The 7061-nt window shown below is 41.6% G+C and overlaps 2 pseudogenes; both read left to right on the top strand.

The window, feature by feature from the left end:
* The first annotated feature begins 3665 nt into the window (after positions 1–3665).
* LOC136534166 (extensin-2-like) lies at positions 3666–4738 on the top strand (annotated as a pseudogene).
* A 978-nt stretch (positions 4739–5716) lies between these two features.
* Positions 5717–6858, top strand: LOC136534163 (extensin-2-like; annotated as a pseudogene).
* Positions 6859–7061: the final 203 nt, after the last annotated feature.

Genomic DNA, 7061 nt, shown 5'->3' on the forward strand with positions numbered 1-7061 from the left:
CTAAATAAGATGGTCTTTTTTGTGCCTAAATGCTGCTGCATTCCGTTGCTATATAATGTACTGTAAACAAACATAATGTGTACCGAGTGGCATGCCAGAAAAGGCATACATACAGCAACCAATTGTGGAATAAACTAGGAAACAAGTTATTGTAAATTTTACTGGAGTTGGTCTGTGCTGATATTGTTATAGTGGTACTTATGTTTGCATCTTGTCAGGTCGTTGGTGGAGCTTCATCTAGCTTTGGCTTATTGCTATAGTACCTAGAGAAGCCAAAGTCGGTCAAGCAAAAATAGTGGTTTCACTAGCTTGTTGAGAAGGAGATTGAAAAAACAAGCTCCATGAATAGTGACATGAACTGTGTATTAATAGGTGAAGCCGAAGCCTTGAGAAGCTTGACCAAAGAGCCAGATGGGGAATAATATAACTCTAATAAACAATCAACGATAAACATCATACATTTGTGCGGAAACCATTCAGATCGTGTCTGTTATTTTGTACATGTCATGTTTCTTCACATATTAAAAGTATGTCAGTATGTCATCAAATATTCACCTGTTTGTTGGCATATTTTTTGACAGTAAAAATCTACACGAGCCAGAGAAAATGTGTGGTTCCTTCCGTCGCCCTACTTCCCATGGGGCTCTGGGGAGGCAGTACAATTAGGCGTGGCCACGACTGACTATACGCCATCAACCAGACGGACGACGCCTTAGCATGTCTTGATAGATTGATAGACAGATAGATAAATAGACAGATAGAAAAGAACCTACAGATAGATAGAATATAGATAGATAGATAGATAGATAGATAGATAGATAGATAGATAGATAGATAGATAGATAGATTGATTGATTGATTGATAGGTAGGTAGGTAGGTTGGTAGGTAGGTAGGTAGGTGAAAAGATTAGCAGACAAACACAATGATAGTAGATAGATAGATAGAAAGATAGATAGATAGACAGATTGATTGATTGATAGGTAGGTAGGTAGGTAGGTAGGTAGAAAGATTAGCAGACAAACACAATGATAGTAGATAGATAGATAGATAGATAGATAGATAGATAGATAGATAGATAGATAGATAGATAGATAGATAGATAGATAGATAGATGGATAGAAGCATTAATGTAGAAATAGATAAATTTTCATATGACTTCCTACTTAAGGTTTTTTTGTTTTCTATATAAACACTTGCACAGCGATACAGAAAAACAAATATAGATGCAAACTACACGCCTTAGCATGTCTTGATAGATTTATAGATAGATAGATAAATAGACAGACAGAAAGACCTACAGATAGATAGATAGATAGATATATAGATAGATAGATAGATAGATAGATAGATAGATAGATAGATAGATAGATAGATAGATAGATAGATAGATACGTGGGTAGGTAGGTAGGTAGGTAGGTAGGTAGAAAGATTAGCAGACAGACACAACGATAGTAGATAGATAGATAGATAGATAGATAGATTGATAGATAGATAGATAGATACGGATGGATGGATGGATGGATAGATAGATTGATAGAAGCATTAATGTAGAAATAGATAAATTTTCATAATGACTCCTACTTAAGGTTTTTTTTGTTTTCTATATAAACACTTGCACAGCGATACAGAAAAACAAATATAGATGCAAACTACACGCCTTAGCATGTCTTGATAGATTTATAGATAGATAGATAAATAGACAGACAGAAAGACCTACAGATAGATAGATAGATAGATAGATAGATAGATAGATAGATAGATAGATAGATAGATAGATAGAAAGATTAGCAGACAGACACAATGATAGTAGATAGATAGATAGATAGATAGATAGATAGATTGATAAAAGCATTAATGTAGAAATAGTGTCACACCCAATTTTAAGGATAAAATTGAATGCACAAAACTCGTGTGTGCCTAGGGATCAATCACACACACAAGCTGACAAATTACATAAAGTATCATCACGGTGTCTCTTACATCAGATCCATAATATAACTTAGTCTTACATCACATAGCGGAATATAAAAAAAAATAACTCTCTCGTGGGGCTTCATCACAGGGAAGGTCAACTGGTTGACCACAAGCCTAAAAATCCTCAAAGAATTCATCATACCCGTTGTCATCTGTTACCCATCCAGGATTTTTTATCCAAATAAAGAGAATAAACAAGCGTAAGTACATCCCGTACTTAACAAGTTAACATGGGGTTATGAAGCTCAAAAGGTGGACACTGGTTTACTGCAGTTAGCATTTTTAGTAAGTCAAGCTTTTATTCTCAGGTATTATCAAATTATGCTTAAGCTCCCATTTAATCCCATATGAACAGATATCAGGGTCAAATGTATCATATATCATCATAGAACAACTTAAATGATCATCAACAAGTAACCAGTTATTCTGTGAGTTTTCCGGGCCGCTCGTGACCGTGAGCACGGCTATTATAACAGTTTGTTACCCTCTGCAGAGGTGGTGCACATTCACCGCGAGTCGTGATCCCCATATGCCCGGGTTAATTACTCCCATATCACTGCCAAGGTGAGCGGACAGGGAACACATCTTGGCCAAAGAGGTGGCCGGAGGGTGCGGCCGTGGCGGCGGCCACCTTGGACGGCGGCCGGAGATCCTCGGTGCAAGCGGTTAAAGCTCTAGGGGCCGTGAAACAAAGAATTGAATGCATGGGGAGGTAGAGGGGAGCATGGCGAGGCTCACAGCGGGGAACTCGGGGTCGGAGACGGCTCGGGGAAGGCGGGTCACGGCGGACGGCAGTCTTCGGTGCTTCGCCGTGCGTCGGTTGCGGCCTCTGAGGCGTGAGCGAGGGCGAAAACGGAGCGGGGAGAGGCAGCAGGGGGGCGGCTTAGGCGTGGCTCCGTTTTAAAGAGGCCAGGCGCGGGGAGGGGTGCTCCCACGACGCGAGAAGATCGGGCGCGGGCGGCGGTTGCTCCAGGCGCACGCGCGGGCGGTTGCGAGACGCACGGAGGGAGGTGGGGGGAGGAGCTGACAAGCGGGCCCGGTCGGTCAGCTGCCGGGGAGAGGGAGGCACGGCAGTTTCCAGCGGCGCGCGCGACTTGGGCCGGCGTGGAGCTGGGTTGGCGCGGCTGCTGGGCCGGAGCGGGGCTTGGCCGGCACGGGATGCCAGGGGGGAGGGCTGATCCGGTCTGGCGCGGCTGCTCGGGCTGGGCCGAAAATCAAGGAAGAGAGGGGGAAGGAGAAAAGAAAGAATTTTTCCTTTTTCTTTTTCCAAACAAATTTTCCAAAAGCATTTTAATTTCAAATTTCAATTCTCTTTGAAATTTTTGATCAATACCAAACATTCACAAATTAATATGCAGCAGCATGTATGCATCACTTGTAGCTAATCTTATATTTGATTTTAGTATTACAAAAATTATTTCTTTCCTATGTTTGAATGCTCACATAAATTGCTTAAATAAATCAATTTGACTATTTTTTTAGAAAATGCAAAATTAGGGTGTTACAAATAGATAAACTTTCATAATGACTCCTACTTAATGTTTTTTTTTTGTTTACTATATAAGCACTTGCACAGTGATACAGAAAAACAAATACAGATGCAAACTGCACCTCACCTCGTCACTCAAGAAAGTGAAAAAAGAAAAAACAAAGAGAGAGAAAGGAGACAGTAATATTGTCCACTCATCTCATGGCAGTCACCAAATGCAAGAGGACGAGGAATGTACAGCTGACATGTACTTTCCTACTGATACTTGTGGTCATTTGTTCAACCTCTTCATCATGCCAAGGTATATATGTATATGTATATGGAGATCATTACTTCTACTGTGCATTGTTACATATTACTCCCTCGGTTGACAATAATAGTTTACTTTGGCTTTGTGCTAAGTCAAACAATTAACTTTGACCAAGTTTATGGAAAACATATTAACACGCACAAGTTCAAATAACTATACCATCGAAAAATATGTTGATTTGATATTTTAGATGTCGGTACATTTTTTTGTAAACTTGGTAAAATTAGAGAAATTTGAGGAAGTCATAATTAATTGAAACAGAGGGAATATAAGTCAACATATTTTGACTATTTTGTATTGGTTGTTTGCATGTGTAGCCCAAGACCAGGCCCAGGCACGCTGCCCTCGTCTCCACAGGCCTAGACAACCACCGCGGCCATGTACAACACCACCACACAATTTGTTAGAGATGTCGCACCATCATCATCACAGGTCGCCTCCGCCTCCGCCAGTGCCGTCATCCCCACCACGCAGTTTGTCTGAGGTGTCACACAATCAACACTACAAGTCACCACCACCGCCAGCAGTGTCGTTGTCACCACCACTCAATTTGTCTAAGGTGGCGCACCACCATCACCACAGTTCGCCACCACCGCCGCCAGTGCCTTCATCACCACCACGCAGCTTGTTCGAAACATCACACCATCATCACCACAGGTCACTGCCTCCCCCACCAGTGCCGTCGTCGTGACCACGACGCCGTTTGTCCGAGATGTCGCACCATCATCACCATTGGTCACCTCTGCCACCGCCATCAGTGCTGTCATCGCAACCACATAGTTTGTCCGAGACATTGTCGTCTCCAATGGCAAAGTCAAAGCCCGATACGTGCTATCCCTACAATAACAGATTCTGTCTGACTCATGACTGCGAGAACATGTGCAAGGAAAACGGCTTTGTATCCAAGAAAAGCTACAGTATTGAGAGAGCGGATGCTAAATGGGAATGTTGCTGCAAACATTAAGCAGTGTAACACAAGCATCTTTTTTAATGCGAACTGAATAAGATGGTCTTTTTGTTGCCTAAATGCTGCTGCATTCCGTTGCTATGTACTGTGCTGTAAACAAACATAACGTGTACCGAGTGTCAGCCAGAAAAGGAATACATACAGTAACCAGTTGTGGAATAAACTAGGAAACAAGTTATTGTAAATTTTACTGGAGTTGGTCTGTGCTGATATTTTTATAGTGGTACTTATGTTTGCATCTTGTCAGGTCATTGGTGGAGCTTCATCTAGCTTTGGCTTATTGCTATAGTACCTAGAGAAGCCAAAGTCGGTCAATCTAAATATAGTGGTTTCACTGGCTTGTTGAGAAGGAGATTGAAAAAACAAGCTCCATGAATAGTGACATGAACTGTGTATTAACAGGTGAAGCCGAAGCCTTGAGAAGCTTGACCAAAGAGCCTGATCGGAAATAATATAACTCTAATAAATAATCAATGATGAACATCATACATTTGTGCTGAAACCATTCCGATGGTGTCTGTTATTTTGTACAAGTCATGTTTCTTCACATATTAAAAGTATGTCATCAAATATTCACCTGTTTGTTGGCATATTTTTTTGACAGTAAAAATTTACACGAGCCAGAGAAAATGTGTGGTTCCTTCCGTCGCCCTACTTCCCATGGGGCTCTGAGGAGGCAATACAATTAGGCGTGGCCACGACTGACTATACGCCATCAACAAGACGGACGACGCCTTAGCATGTCTTGATAGATTGATAGACAGATAGAAAATAGACAGATAGAAAGACCTACAGATAGATAGATAGATAGATAGATAGATAGATAGACAGATAGATAGATAGATAGATAGATAGATAGATAGAAAGATAGAAGCATTAATGTAGAAATAGATAAATTTTCATAATGACTCCTACTTAAGGTTTTTTTGTTTTGTATATAAACACTTGCACAGTGATACAGAAAAACAAGCACAGATGCAAACTGCACCTCACCTCGTCACTCAAGAAAGTAAAACAAGAAAATCAAATAGAGAGAAAGGAGACAGTAATATTGTCCACTCATCTCATGGCAGTCACCAAATGCAAGAGGACGAGGAATGTACAGCTGACATGTACTTTCCTGCTGATACTTGTGGTCATTTGTTCAACCTCTTCATCATGGCAAGGTATATATGTATATGTATATGGAGATCTGTGCATTGTTACATATTACTCCCTCGGTTTACAATAATAGTTTACTTTGGCTTTGTGCTAAGTCAAACTATTAACTTTGACCAAGTTTATGGAAAACATATTAACACACATAAGTTCAAATAACTATACCATCGAAAAATATGTTGATTTGATATTTTAGATGTCGGTACATTTTTTGTAAACTTGGTAAAATTAGAGAAATTTGAGGAAGCCATAATTAATTGAAACAGAGGGAATATAAATCAACATATTTTGACTATTTTGTATTGGTTGTTTGCATGTGTAGCCCGAGACCAGGCCCAGGCACGCTGCCCTCGTCCCCACAGGCCTAGACAACCACCGCAGCCATGTACAACACCACCACACAGTTTGTTTGAGATGTCGCACCATCGTCATCACAGGTCACCTCCGCCTCCGTGATCCCCACCACGCAGTTTGTCTGAGGTGTCACACAATCATCACCACAAGTCACCACCACCGCCGGCAGTGTCGTTGTCACCACCACTCAATTTGTCTAAGGTGGTGCACAACCGTCACCACAGTTCGCCACCACTGCCGCCAGTGCCTTCATCACCACCACGCAGCTTGTTCAAAACATCACACCATCATCACCACAGGTCACCGCCTCCCCCACCCGTGCCATCGTCGTCACCACGACGCCGTTTGTCCGAGATGTCACACCATCATCACCATTGGTCACCTCCGCCACCGCCATCAGTGTTGTCATCGCAACCACGTAGTTTGTCTGAGACGTTGTCGTCTCCAATGGCAAAGTCAAAGGCCGATACGTGCTATCCCTACAATAACAGATTCTGTCTGACTCATGACTGCAAGAACATGTGCAAGGAAAATGGCTTTGTTTCCAAGAAAGCTACAGTATTGAGAGAGCGGATGCTAAATGGGAATGTTGCTGCAAACATTAAGCAGTGTAACACAAGCATCTTTTTTAATGCGAACTGAATAAGATGGTCTTTTTGTTGCCTAAATGCTGCTGCATTCCGTTGCTATGTACTGTGCTGTAAACAAACATAACGTGTACCGAGTGTCAGCCAGAAAAGGAATACATACAGTAACCAGTTGTGGAATAAACTAGGAAACAAGTTATTGTAAATTTTACTGGAGTTGG

The sequence above is a fragment of the Miscanthus floridulus genome, unplaced genomic scaffold, assembly GCF_019320115.1.
Source record: "Miscanthus floridulus cultivar M001 unplaced genomic scaffold, ASM1932011v1 os_1588, whole genome shotgun sequence".
In the NCBI taxonomy this organism is placed as follows: Eukaryota; Viridiplantae; Streptophyta; class Magnoliopsida; order Poales; family Poaceae; genus Miscanthus; species Miscanthus floridulus.